Source organism: Lycorma delicatula, chromosome 4 (assembly GCF_047948215.1).
Source record: "Lycorma delicatula isolate Av1 chromosome 4, ASM4794821v1, whole genome shotgun sequence".
NCBI classification, from domain to species: Eukaryota; Metazoa; Arthropoda; class Insecta; order Hemiptera; family Fulgoridae; genus Lycorma; species Lycorma delicatula.
Genome location: NC_134458.1, coordinates 184,457,582 through 184,473,995, shown reverse-complemented (window position 1 = coordinate 184,473,995; position 16,414 = coordinate 184,457,582).

Genomic DNA, 16,414 nt, shown 5'->3' with positions numbered 1-16,414 from the left:
TAATATCGAAGAGTCAAGTTCATATTAAACATCGATTAACGAAGGTTAATGATTATAAAGACACAAATATATTCTTCGTGAAATGGATGAAGAAGTAGAGATGAAATGGATCGATTTTATCTGATGTTGGTTCAACTATCATAAAATGATGAAAAAACATCCGACATATTTGGTTTACCAAGTAATAAAGAGAATTCTTTCCTACCAGAAAATTTGCTAAAACTTAATGATATTTTACACAATTCGTTGAGATGCCAAATGTTTTAGAAGCTATGAAGATTATGAATATAATTCATTCTGAAGATATAAATATCTATTTATAAAGCACAAAACGGATAACGGACAAACGGATAAAAATGCAATCCCAGACGTATGTTCTATAAAACCTTTTTTCCTTGTATTGATGTTAGGTATACGCTACATAATATTGAATGACATTTTTTATATAGTCTGTATAAATATTAAAAAGTAAGCATATTTTTTTATTTTCTTTAAAAAACATATCTACATTAGTTGAAATAATTGTAGCTTGCTGTTTAATTTAACCAGAACATTTTTGAAACTAAATTTGTTTATGTGATTCATATGTAGAATAAAATGTATAAAGACAGATATTTCCAACAGGTAATGTACAATACAGTAATTTAACCTGGTCAGAATGTCTACTCACGCGGATGTTAGTTTAAACAAGTTTGTAATCATCCAATCTTCCATCCTGATCTTTCTATATATCTTTTCTGTCACCCACTCACTCGAACTCACTCTCTCACTCTCTCTCTTTCTGTTTTACCCAAACACACACACACACTATCTATTCTCTACTGTGTACAACCTCAACCCATAGTCTAACAGTAGAACAGCAGCTGACGTCACTAGACAATAGCACGTTGTACATATATTCATTATGTATGAGGGTTCTCTGATGGAGAAGAGAAAGCATGATGGTAAGAGTTTGAGAGAGAATGCGAGAGAATGATAATGCTATGCTATAAGATAGGAAGAAGTGGAGAAGGGCTCCACCATCACTCCGCTCGATCCCTCTTAACTCGATTAACGTCATCATGGAATAATTGTTATTCGTAATTTGTAATCCATAAGGAAGTTAGTGCTATTCCTCTACAGTACATTCATTAACTATATCCTATGGGATTCTTGTTTAATCAAATATTAAAATATATAATTATTAACTAAACAAATTATTTTATTTATTATTTTATGATAATTTGAAGATTTATTGCATTATACACTATTTCCATTATTTCGTATTCGTATAATGTGAAACATTAATATTGTTGTAAAATTTCAAAATTGTATACTTATATAACAATCATTTAAATAAAGGCCTTTTTTTAATTTATTTTATTTTAATGTTTTCCTAAAATGCTTATATGTTAGTTAAATGAAAGTGTAATCGATCAAGAGTTTTATTGATTATAAAGGGGGGAAATTTAAAAATTGTTGAGAATCATTGTATCTGAAGTTAACGCTTTGAAATTAAATTTGCAGAAGAAATATGTGAAAAATTTAAAAAATAATACCGTAAAAAATCTTACATACACCAATTTATTTTTCTCAGTTACTACTATAATAATAAAAATAACTCTTACGCAAGAAAACCGACTTTTCGTTTTCCGACGCTCTCACTATTTCGCCGTCAGAAACGCACTGATTCTCAGAGTACAACGGACTGCTTACGTTAGATTACCTAAAATTTTTTTTCGGATTTAAATTGAGCGTAACTCAAGAACGACTCAATAAATCTTCCTCAAATTTTCATATGGAGAACTTCAGATACACTACTACGGCTTATATAAATCTAAATGAAATTGATCTTGTAGTTTTGGAAATTTTCTAGCCACAAAATTGTGTAACAGGACAAAATTTAAACATAAGCCATTATATAAGGAAACCCCAACGTAATTAAATTGTCTTCTCGTACTCCTCATACCTCAAAATGTAAAGAAAATCCGTTTTTTTCAGTATACTTAGTCTACTAGGAAGGATAATAATTTAATCTATGTTTCTTAATACTGGCAAAAAGTAAAACTATGGTATTCAATTAGCGAAATTACTTTTCTTAATTCAGGCGTATTCTTGATAACCTACACAGTACTACTTGGCTTCAATTATCAATTGATATCTGAATCAACAATCCTTTAAAATACTTAAACTTTCTAAATAAAACAAGGAAATAGTGTTAAACAATCTAAACATGCATTATACTTAATTTCCTAAAGTCGATTTTTTGATCCAGTGTCTTTAGCATTTACTAGTTTGTTATACATGGCTCGGATTTTCAAAATTGAATGATATTTTTAATATTTATTGTTATTTGTTTTTTTTTGAATAAATTCGTATTCAGTTCTTTTCAATGAACGAAAGTTCGGTATTGAATTCAATATGTATGTGTGTGAACACTTTTTGTCCAGGAATTTGATTTTTTGATTTCGGTTCAGATTAAGCATCGTTGGAGGATTATAAAAAAAATCACGAATGGCCACGATCCATCGGGTTCACCTCAAAATTGCCATCAAAATTAGAATTTTGTAATAATTATTACGCAATAACGGTATAAACTATTAATTTGGTTCAAACGTACTAAAGTAAGATTTACTAAAATGTTTAAATATAATTTTTTAAATCGAGAGAAAGAATGATGGTAAAACTAACTTGTTAATAACTGAAAATAATATGTCATAAAATCTCCAAAACATAAGACAAATAAACTATATTTAACTTAACTTATGTAGCGTAAGTAGAAGTTAGCGATATTAACTTTTTTAGAAATGAATTAATAATCGTGAGAACATTAGTAATAATAATGTTCGTTCGGGAAAATCTTACTAGGTTTTTCGTTGATAGCTGGTTTAAATTTAATTTCCCTTTATAATATTTCATTATAAGGAAACTTTATACAAAAATTATTTATAAAATATATTTAATTATAAATTAATTTTTAAACAGATGTTTTTTCCAATAATTTTTTAAAGAATCAAAGAAAATTTATAAAACTGCAAAATGATGCAAATTAATTACTAAAAACAAAAATCTCCCTAAATAGAAAAGTTTTTTTTTTCTTTAGGCGATTACGCCAGGAAAAGAGTTATGTGTTTTAATGGTACGGTTCATTATTTCTTCGTGTCTGTATAACTCCAAGAAACTCCAGCAGTTCTCATAATGTAGGCATCAAACGATACATTTCAGTTAAAGATACTGGGTGCGTGTACATTAAATGGAGAGAAATATACATCAGACACACACACACACGCGCACACACATCTATATAATAGTATACTTCTGCCGGCTATATTTTAGCAGCAAGGTATTCTTATTATTATAAGATTAAATATGTTTGGTTCCCTCATCAAAAAAGGTTATCTGGAATGAGATACAAATCATTAACAAAACTGTCATAACCATTTCTCAAGATAACAATCATCTTATGCCAGTATTAAAAACTAAAGTGAGCAATGAAGTGGTTTCTCATTGACATATTCATTGAGCACATATTGTCACAAATGAGCAATTTAATCCCGTCAAAATCAGGATATGTTCAGTCTACAGGTGAAACTTTCAGTTTGTTTATCAGAGGAATTTCTGGCTGTACAGTGAATTTCATTACACATATAGAAAGCCAAATATGGCTATTTCATGTTCTTCAGTTCTTCATGAACCTTCGTAAAGTGTTATTTCTGAGGATGAATGAGGATGACATGTATGAATGTAAATGATGTGTAGTCTTGTACAGTCTCACGTCGACCATTCTTGAGATGTGTGGTTAATTGAAACCCGACCACCAAAGAACGCAGGTATCCACGATCGAGTATTCAAATCCGGATAAAAGTAACTGCCTTTACTGGTATTTGAACCTTAGAACTCTCGACCTCGTAATTAGCTCATTTGCAATGAGTTCACGCATATAGTTTATTGAAAGAAGACTAAAGAAGACGTATCCATTATCTCAAGAAATAATGCAGGCATGCTCCCTGCTTCTAAGTAAAAGGGAATAAAAGAATAGTTACAAAATTAAAACGTAGTAAATGTATTTTTTCAATGGCTGTATTAAAACGTTTGAATTATAATAAAACGCTGGACTCTCATAATGAGAGTCATTATGAAACAGATTTTCATTATGATACAGTTGTTCAACCAATCAAAAGCCTACTCTCTTCAACCATTGACCAATCAGAAGCATCGGGTATTTTTTAATGTAACAGCTGTTGTTTTTTTTATTTTGATTTTAACCCGATTTATTAGTTAGCAAGCAGAAGGTAATATGAAAGTACACCAAAAGGTAAATAGGTTTCTACATTACACTCTTTTCCCTTTTTTATTACGTCGAATTCTGATGTAGAAATGAGTTTATACCGATCGATATTAAAGAAAAGGCAGAACTTATGACTAATAACCTACTGCCACAGAAATATAATGTTTAATATATTTTTTTAAATTTTTTAAATATCCCGTAAACAATGTATTCTGCCATTGATTTAAATCAGTAATCTCAATATTTTTTCTGTTGTTGAAAAGATACGGTATGAAACTCTCTCTGAGTGCGAAGTAAGTTACTCGCCAAGGCTCGTGTCGTACTTCGCACTTGTTTCTTAATGGCTATCATTATAGGCGCTCGTTGCATAATGTACTATTATATTAAAATTTATCATCAAGACTTTCTTTTAATCAATAAAAATACAAAAAAGTTTTAATTGGTAGAACTTTTAAATAATTTATAATAAAGTAATCCATTCGGAAAATATACTTAGTCACTATTCTACCAACCTCATGGCGAAGTGATACAGCTTATTTATTTTTCACCCGGAAGATTCTGGATTCAAATCCTAGCAAAGCTTACTATTTTTCATATATTACAGATATAATATAACAAAGTATTTTGATTACTGATAAATTAACCAGCTATAAGGAAAAGGGAAGGAAAAAATTGTATTGATAAAACCAATTACAAATGAATCGTTATATGTTATTACGAATAAACTAAGAAACCATTTAAATTGTTCGATTGTTAGTTTTACAATTTATTTCTGCAAGATATTTTTTTTTAATTACTTAAGTCGTAATAGCAATTAAAATTAAGATCATTTAATAAATTATATTTATTAAATTTAAGATAAAAATGAATGTATAATTTAAAGTAGATTTCAATTATCACGACAAATTGTTGTCTGATAAATTCAGAAATTAGAATGTGAGGAAAGCTGAAATAATAACTTATTGTGTTATAAACGGGAAAAAAATAAATCGAAAAAAATATCTTTTGAAAATGTCATGATTTTTTTTTATTAAAAAACTTAATTTTTATCATCAAGTTATAAAAACCCTTCTTCTGTTTCATATTAACTGTTACTGAGTACCATTTACAAATTCATACACGGAGCGGCTTTATTGGTTTTATTATCATAAAACATTAATTCATCTAAAATAAACGTTAAAGATGTAAAAATCTTTTCTTAAATCCGTTTATATACATAGGCTTCATATTTTATTTTGGTATAAAATAAAAGTAATTTAAAGAGTACCTAGATATTTCGGTAAAACGTTTTCTATATCATTACTAATTACTATTACGAAACATATCTAATCATGGATTATATGATTTTTACATAACGTTGTAGAATATCTTTTAAAAGGAAAAAATTATTCTAACCCTTTTTTTTTAAATTACCTACTTTGGTCAGATGGTTTACAAATTTACCATATTTTATCAGAAGATTGAAAAAAAAAATGGAGAATCATTTATTTACATACATTCATGTATAAATATCTATTAGTTTTGTCGAGTCATCTTATAATCTGTAGTACAGCGCTAAATTCAGATTAAATGCTTAAAAAAAGCTGACAAAGTATTGCATGACTTTCCCGGCTACGACGATCAAGTATAACCTGATAAAAATATAACTTTTATAAAAGTAATGAAAAAATTTCTTCTTATTTTGGGTCCAGAATATAAGTGAAGTTTTTTTATAAATCTAACACCCCCTTTAATAAAGCTAAAGTAAGAAAAAAAACATTTTGCAAAAAAACTTTCTGCACGTTAGTTCCGGGGTCTACAATTTTAAAAAGTTGTAAACATTTCTTGTTAACTACGTATGTATGAGGTATAAACTTTCAAAAACTTTTTGAAGAATAAATAACCCGAATGGAAGTAGAACGAAAGAACAAAAGATATATTTATCAGTTTTAACAGGTGGGGGACGATTTTTTGAAAAAAAGATTTTTTGTATTATTTACATATGCATTACAGGTAACAAATTTGGTTTTATGAAGATTTAATTCCTCTGAAGAATATCAAAATTGGTTTTTCCCAGATATTCTTCCACTCCCTTAACGAATTTTGAAAAAATAAATAAGATCAATGTCCCATTTACAGAAGTATTTCAGCCAAATTTGAATAATATAGGTTTGGTCAATCCTGAGATATAAGGCCAAAAGCAGTGCAACACACATACTTACGTAGGTACATACTTGTTATTTTTTGTTAGTCTAGATGAACTAGTAGGAATTTAAACGTACAGATTTGAAAAAATCCGATACCCCATTTTTGCTAGCTATATTTTCCGGGAAAGTAAAAATTAAAAATATTATGTCATTTTACAATGACAGACCTCCATAGTATTCCAAAGACATGTCATCAGAAGATAGTTATTCCATTATCATGTCATCAGAAATCAGGCGGTTGTTTTCCCTACCTTACTTTTAAATAATAAATAATTTATTTACCATTTACAATTAATTTATGCTTTATATGATATTATTAATAATTCTAAATTATATTTATAATTTATTTATTTATTTACTATTTTTAGATAGATATTTTTACATAATTTTGTGAAGTTTGACTGTTATGAGGGTTTTTTCGTTATCGGGTTTTTTATTTTTAATTTACTTTTTTTTTATTTATAAATTTTCGTAAATGAGACTGTATATTATTTTATTTTTTATTATTTTACCAGGGGTTTTAGGATTCTTACTATAATTTTATCCTTTTTATTATAATAGTTTTATGGTCAACATACTTACAAGAGTAATACACTAAAGCCATAAGGGTAAGTGAAACAGTTGAAATATTGAACTGGATTGAACGGATGATTAAAACATACTTTAATCGTTGGTCCGTCATACCCCGGATTGGCAATATTCCAAAAGTGGAATCCAGCGCAGGTTAGTGATAGAACCCTGTATACTTGTTTACAGAACTGCTGTCAAATTCTATCTAAGCTTAGAAAAACTGAGAAAATTTGGAATGAAGCCGATTTCTTTTTAAACTTTGTTTTACGTAAGTATTTATTATATATTATGCTTGAATATACACATGAGGGATGTCTAAACAAATAAATGTATTAATTTTCTATTCTTCATTACATTTCATAAATAACAAGAGAAAAAAGTGGTTAATTAAAATGTTGTAATTTCGATTAAAAATTTTCATCTTAATTTTAAAATAGTCTATATTAATAATATTATATATTTACAAAAGTTATGTTGTTCAGTTTTATTGAAGTACTTTTAAAAACTATCGTCAGTAAAAGATGGAATGCTGTAAATTCATTTGTATTTTTCAAGCAGATAACGAAGGAAGGAATGAATTAAAACGCTTCTACCCACTCTAAGTAATTCAGTAGTTAATAAGACCAACACAAACATATACTTATATATATATATATATATATATATATACTTATTTATTGTAATTAAACTTATACGTACCCAACAGTATTTTTTAAGAACCAATAAATTCGATTAAAATGAATTTAAAAACATTTGATTGAATAATCAAAGAAGTTCTAAAATTTTGATTAAAAACTGTTATATGAATGCATACGCGCGTGCGTGTGTGTGTGTGCACGTGCGCTCATTTGTATTTTTTTTCTTCTCCCTTGGGCCGGATCCTGCAGTTAAGAATTTACACAGCCCAGGGGAATGTCCTTTACTCTAACGGACCTCCACGTCTCGGCCTGCCGGTCGGATCTCACTTTGCCCCCGCCTCAAATCCCCATAGTAGGATCCTCCAGGTCCGGCTATGACGTTCCTGGGTCCCCACTCCGGGAGCCGGGACTCAGTCTTTATGCCAATGCCTCTAAAGGGGACACCCCGAGTGGGGCATCTCCGCCGGGACTCGGTCTTTTTCGCTTGGGGGATACAATAGCTACTGTTATAGTAATTTTTTTTTTGTTGAAAAAATTAAATTAGGGAACTCAGAAAATCTAGTATTCAGCTATATCTCTTAACAGATTTTGATTTAAAAAAGTAAATAACAAATATGAAAATTATATTAGGTAGATTTAATAAGAAAGCTACCTATTGTAATGGGTATGATTCGACTTCCGGAAAATGTCTACATATCTTCGCGTTTCACATCCCCCATCACCGTCACATATCCTAAAATCACGGTCAGTTCAAAATTTTATATATATATATATATATACACACGACGAGTATATATATCACTTTCTTGTGAATATGATAACTGCCGTAATTTTGCCCCAATCACTTTCAAATCGATATATAAAATATAACGACCCTGAATCTCGGTCGAATTCGTTAATGGGCAAAATCGGATCATGAGCAGTAATGGGGGGCTTTTTCAAAAAACAAAATATCGCTACAACTTTCTTATTAAGTAAAATATCAAAATCGTTTAAAGTTCTTATTATTCTTTGAATAAGGACCTAAAACCTTTTGAAGTAAAGATTTTTGATGTCACTAACCATTGGTCCAGTAGGTGGAAAAAAGGGGGTTTTGAAGACAAAAAAAATCATACCTCCCTTAATAGGCACAGTATCGAATCGGTTTAAAGTGATATTTAGCCCTCTAAACATTACCTAAAACTTTTGTCTGAAAGAAATTTTGATTTGACAACCCTTACGGCAAGGGATGACCAAATATTTGCTGGAATTGTAAGAAGAAGGGGCGTGTCGTATGCTAAATATGGAAATTTTTTTCAGATATAACCATTGTAGTATTGAGTAAATTTGAATTTTTTCTTAACTTTAAGTTGGAAATCTTTTTTATCCCCTACTTAGCACCGGTGAAATCTACCTCCGACTTCCGGCGCGCCGAAAGGGATTTTTTTATATACAACTTAACTTGTTCAACTTGTAACTGTTTCAACCAATCAAACTGAGTATTTTTCTTCTTCTGTATAAATGAGACTTTATCGGGGAAATAGTGCATTCAACCTTTATCACGAAAATATTTTTTTTGTAAAAACCTAATTTTTAGCGTTTTTGTTGGATATCAAATATTTAAATATTTAAATTTTCAAATGACTATTTAATATTTTTTTTTAATTACGCGTTATACATAGTATCGCTGCATAACATTGAATTTGTACTAATTTTTATAAATATTCATTCGTTTAACAAAAATCTTATTTCTATTTTTCTATTATTATCCTTTTGAGTGATCAACCGAAATGAGTTGAAATTGCAACCTTTCGGCAGTTCATCCGTTAGTTTGTGTTTTAACAACGTTTTATAATTTTTATGAAATTTTATAATAACATATCTTGCTATTAGGCTGAATAATGTAATAAGTTTTCCTAAGCTCTCATTTTCAAAATGACCACTAAATTATTTTGACCGTGGTGTTAGAGAAGTGTCGTAGACGGGTAGTTGACATCGATAAGCCTGCGTTACTTACAGGTGAAATAAGTGTTTTTCCCTCCATTCTTTTTATTATCCACCATTTCTAGTTATACCTCAGACTTTAATGTAAAATACTTCATTTTTAACTTTAATATTAGTGTCTAAGAACACTCTTCTGTTACAGCTGTACAATATTGTACAATTCTCAGTACACTATCAAGTATTTCATTTTACGTTGACTTTCGATAAAATATGATGCAGTAGAAGTAAGCTGGTTATCAGGTTGGAGGGGTTACGAGCATAGACTGCTGGGGTCATTAGCTTTATTCTGAAACAAAAAATAAAAAAAGAAGATTTCTTTGCCTCCCTGATGATTGTCATAGAACATTAAAAACCCCAAAAGAACACAAGATGGTAAGGGTACACACCTTGTAGATCTTGCCACTTAAGCACACATAATCCATTCCTAAAGATATGTTGTTAAATCTATCAAAACACCTGTAGTTCTTGAGATTTACAGGGATTTCCCCCATACCACCTATCACTATTGGTGGAATCTCATTCTGATGCCACATATCCTTTATCTCGTCTGCAAGCGGCAAATGCCTTTCTATTTTCTCGTTTTGGGAAATTGTCTAGACAATGCCACAGTTTCATCCATAAAGAGTGTGATTTTTTCTTCTTATCCATAAATACAATATCTGGTTATTATGACTTATTGTCCTATCGGTTCTTAGCATTTTATTCCAGTAAAGTTTGATATTATCAGTTCCGCCTTATATGCATAGTAAGGCTTCAATACATTTATTATACCGTTATTGTACAAACGTTGTTGATGAATTACTCCTGCAGTACAGTCGTGCTTCCTTGTATACTACCTTGGAGCTAGTACGGGACATGCACTTACATGTTAGCTTCTTACACCAGTTCAGCTTCTTTCAAGATGTGTTTCCTGTAGCTCCCTGTGGAAACAACCTGGTCTTGAAACCCCAGCATGAATCCCTCCGTCTCCAAAAAAATACCGCTTCTATTCAGCTATATATAACCTCCCTTTTGGTCTATGTCTTTGTTCTTCAAATTAGCTGGGGACCGTCCATGCAGCTCTTTACTTTCCAGGCTTCGATTCTGATAATCTCGGGGACTATTTTTATGCATGGATCGTACAGAGTATTATTCAGGTTAGGGGTATCAAAGCTTCATCTGCTTTCACAATAGCTTGATGCAGACGACTATCCTCTGCTCTCTTGTAGAATTATTATTATTATTATTATTATTATTATTATTATTATTATTATTATTATTATTATTATTACTATTATTATTATTAATATTATTATTTCATAAAAATTTTTTTATATATTATTAAAAAGCTGACAACAAAGTTGTAGGACTTTTCCGTCACGCGGCTTACACACATACACACACAACCTAATTTAGCACTCAGTGCTACACTAGCTCTCCTTGTGGTGACAGGGGGTACTATTGACACAAAACATACCCACTTAGCCATTAGTTTAGAGCATTTTATGGGGTGGGGGTGCGATTTTGCAAAAATAATTTTTGCAAATATTGTTTTTTAATTAACAAATATGCCTAAGAAAAATAAGACATTAATCAGGCGAAATCTCGAGATACTGAGGTGACCTTGCTCTACGACCTCAAACCTTTGATCTTTTAAGTTGAAAATTGAATTGCATCAATGCCCCATATTTAGATTCAATCTGACCAAGTTTGGTCGAAATCGGTCCAGTACTTCTCGAGATATAATGTGATTTAGAGTGTGACATTGAACACACACACGCGCACGTACATACAAGCATCCGGAAAATTTTCATCCTTTTTTTTGGGTTCCTTATGTGCCAAAAAGTCAAGATTCGGTGAAAATTGTATATCCCAAATTGGACCGATTACAGTACTTTCCCTTCTACAGCTCTGCTATAGCGCTAGACAGGAAAAGTAAAAATTTTCAAAATTATATATTAAAAATGAAATATTTTCAAATTTTGATTATTTCATGGTTTTATAAAAGTTTTTTATCGTTTTATTATAAAATTACCGGCAAAATTTGAACTAAGATAAGATGCTTATGAATTAAAAGATGCTTAAAAATTTAATGAATAAAATTCTATATTCAATTTTTAATGAATGTTCTCTTCTTAACAATGAATTATGTGGATGATCGAGTCAAATAGTTATTAATAAGGAAATTTCTATCATTTCAGGAATCAAATCTTGAACTTTATTAAGTTTTCTCGTCTCTCTACCGAATGAAACGTTTAAAGAAATTGCTAGAGAAATTCTGATAGGAGTGTCAATATCATAGAGTTTAGGTAATTGATTTCTTTATATGTATAATAAATAATTGCTCAAAAATTAAAATAAAAATAAATGAATAATGTTATTTACTAATCTTAAACAAGATAACAAAAGTTGTTATGTATCTTGGATTTCTTTTTCGTATTCGTGGATGTAACTAATAATTCTTTGAATAGAAGACCTTCCTCGTTCGGTAATGAATTTAATAAACCAATAAAGTTAATATTAAAATAAAGTAATAAAAAATGTTATAAATATTTGATCGTAGTTATTGTGGATAATTTAGTCTGTGGCAAAAAAAAATCACACTGCATTAGCAATACGTAAGCACCAAAAAATTTAAACAAGTAGCAATTTCAAGAGACACCAAACACTTACATGATCTGAAAATTTATTTTCACTATATCCCCATTTTTTATAACAAACAAAACCAACGCAAGTCGAATTACTTAATAGTGTGCGCTTCTTTTCTGTTTTTCCTCACTTGAGGCATGACACGCAAAAAGACCATGTCCCGGCTACCTGGGCGGGGCCTTGCGTCCTTCCGAGGTAGTTTGGTGCGAGGGCACTCCCGGAACTGAGATTATGCTTAGTTGAAGATCCGTCTCTGGAGGGCGAGGAAACAAAAGATGACAGAAAAAAAACCTTTGTGCTACAATCTGGAAATGGTAGCCTAATCAGGAGCTTCTGAGAAACCGTCTTTTGGTAGCAAATATGAGCTGCTATATTCGAAAGCTGTTTTATTTGTAATTTATCTCTTGACAAATAAGTTATTTATGCATTTGTGTGAAAAGAAAGATTTTTTTAAATAATTTTTAACTAAAATAATTTACTTATTTTTTTCTTCGAGTCATTTTACTACAGTTACAAATTGAAAAACTGTTCCTTTTCATCTTATTATGATTATTGTTAATGAAAGCTTTAATTATTAAACAGTATATTTTATATTTAACAAAATTAAACATTAGTTTTTTAATTACTATTTTTCTTTTATTTTAAGAGATAGTCACATTTTTAAGAGGACAAATTAATTATATGAAGTATGTCATTTTCATACCAATTTTAGCTTTCTATCTATAATGTTTTGTAATTCCAGATTACGCTTGTAGAATTCAAGCGCTTAATAGTCTTTGCTTTTACTACAGTACCATTCCTTTATCTTGATCATTGCCCGCGTTTGTAATATCTTCAACTACATTGCATTAATGTTTAGTAGTTGCGACTTTGTAATCAGCTTAAATATACTTTACGGTTTTAAATTTGCAATTAATCATTTTAGATAAAGAATAATTTATAAATAGGACTTAAATTTATAATATTTTTGACATGTATAATTTTATTAAATTATATTGATAATATTATAAGAAACCTTAATTTCTTATAAAAATATACAACTGTTAAATATACATCCGTTTTTTAGGGAATAGGGATGCCTTATTAAAAATCTGATGTGGACATCACATATTGCCACTTTTACGCCAATTAAATTACATATACACATTTTTAAAGCACATAAAATGTTATTTCACTAGTAACTTCTGATTTTTTTAAAATATTTTTTTTATTATTATTGAATTATTATTTATTGTAAAACTTATTTTACTGTCAGATGGTAATAATTATTAATAAATCAATATATTTAAATTAAAAAAATTAAAAAAGTAAAAAAAGGAAGAAAATGTTGCAAACAAAAGAAATAAACAGGAAGAAAATGTTGCAAATAGAGAAAGAATAAAAGCATTAAGAGAAGATGATAAATATAAAGAGGAAGAAAACTTTAAGACCAAGAAAATAATAAAAAGATTAAGAAAGGATGATGAATATAAAGAGAGAGAAAATTTGAAAACTAGAGAACGTGTAAACAAATTAAGATCAGAAGATTTATATCAAACCAAAGAGCAAATAAATGATTGGCAACAAAAAACAAATAAACAAAATGACGATCACTCCGACTTAGGAAGAATATTGTCCGACAATATCAGAAGAGTAATGACCTAAAAGATAAGAATTTTATGTAATTTATTAAGATAGGGCATGTATGCCACAGTGTATATATTGTTCTTGTGAGGGTCTATTTTTCAGTCACTCTGTAGTTAATTTTAATTTAGATCAAATTAAATAAAAATTCCAAAATAATTAAATAAAATTAAACAGAAATTAAACTAGAAAATCGAAAAATAATACCATTCGAAATTATAATTTTCAATTAATATTAAATAATCAGATGTTTCACCAAACCTGTTACATATACACATATGTGATAACGCCTATTAAATTACATACACACATTTTCAAAAGCACAAGATTTTATTTCACTGAAAATTTTTTTCTTTTATTGTTATTATTGAATAATTATTTTTGTAAAGATTTTTTTACAATCACAGGTTAATGATTATTAATAAATCAATATATTTAAATTAAAAAAAAAGTTAAAAAAAGAAAGAAGGTTAAGTCTGATTCGAACCGATGTGCTTTCCCTTATAAGATACAAATATTTCTTTAATTAAAATTTTATTTGGCTATAACTCTGGAACCAATGAAAATAAATACCACTTATGATACATAGTCGAAAATCTCTCATTAGGCTTATTATGCAATTAGGAAATAGTCTAATATCCAATTTTTTTAGGGGGATTTTGGGCTTTTTTGGACACTTTTGTTCTAGTCGATTTCAATCAAAAGGGGATGTGCACAGCTAGATGTTACAATAACCCTGAATCCAAAATTTCAATATCCTACGGCTAATCGTTTTTGGGTTATCCGAGATATGTGCATACGTACGTACGTATAGACGTCACGCCGAAATTAGTCAAAACGGATTCAGATATAGTCAAAATGAATATTTCCGATGAAATCTGAAAACAGAAATTATTCTAGATCGTATACAAGGAAGTAAAAATGTTTGAAAGTTTTTAAACTCAACAATAAAGTTAAGCTTCTATTATGGATAGTAAAATTTATAACGTGATTTTAATGATTTTACCAAAATTATAAGGCAAGTTTTGTTTAACCGTATTCTTATATATCTGATGAAAATTACTTAATATGAATGTGTGCTACTGCATATAATTTATTTTTTATTAATAAAATTTACAGAGAGATTAACTTTAAACCTTTGTGAATAACAAATTTATGCTATACATAAATTACGTATATTTTTCCCATCTGAGTCGAGACATTTATGATGGATTATATCACGAAAAAAGGTTTAAATTTTCTGTTTCAGTTATTTTTTCTGTAAGCTCTGTGCTTACAATTACTTTTAAGTAAATTTATACGTCTAAACTGAACATGTATATTGGTTTGATATCAGTTGCATTTCAGCTGGCTTGGTATGATGAAATGCAAAAGTATATTTGATTCGGCGAAGAAGGAAATAGGAAACCATTTCACTCCTCGTTTTTTCTTAGTAAGTTTGGCATGAGATGCTCGATATCGTTTAGAATAATTTTATTATTTTTAGTAGTGAAACATGTTAATTCGTTCACAACAGTACAGTTGACATATAGTAAGAAAAAAATTCAGTCTTTCTAAAAAAAATGTTTTTGTATTATTTAGCCCACAGCACTGATCTAGAGGTTAATTCGTCATCGCAAATTAATTGTTTAACAGCTACTTTTCGATGTTGAAGGTTATAAGGTTGAAATCCTAGCAAAGGTTAGTTGCTTTTATACGTATTTTAATACTAGACAGTGAATACCGGTGTACTTTGATGGTTGGGGTACAATTAACCACACGTCTCAGGAATGATCGACCTGAGCTTGTACTTTACTACACCTATTTACGTGTCATACATATCATCCTCATTTCATTGGGTCGTCGGAGGTTTGCTTACTGTTCCCTAGTTGAACAGATTATAACGTACACATTAGGAAAATAAAAAAACATAACATTTTAAATAATATATATATTTATTATATAACATACAATTCTAAAATATATATTGCATATAAAAAATATATCACTTTAAATGGTCTTTTTACAGTAAAAAAAAAAGCCTCTACGAAAGTTTTAAATACTTAATTTAAAGTAATTAATGAAATTAATTAGTAAGCTATTATAATATATATTAGTAAACTATATTACTATTGGGGAATTCGTAATTAAAATTTCCAAAAAAAAAATTACTGGTAAATCTTCATACTTTAGACGTATTTAAAAAAATAAACCTAAAGATCGATCTAATAATTTCAATGATGTTTCTTAAACAAATATAAATGCAATGTTTCACTAATGTAGATTATTTATTAGGATCATATATTTTTAACTATTTTATTTACAATGAAATATTTCTTAATTCTTCTTCATCTATTTATTTCTTCACAATTTTTAAAAATAAGCCATTACACTGAAGTTTTTTTTCTTGTTGTATTTGATCATTTTTTCATTCATTTGTCATTGGATATCAGTGAATCATTTCCAGTACGATTTATTTTTATATGGGCAGGCATTAATTCTTTTTTTTTCTTTCTCCTAACAGTAATGATTTTATCCTT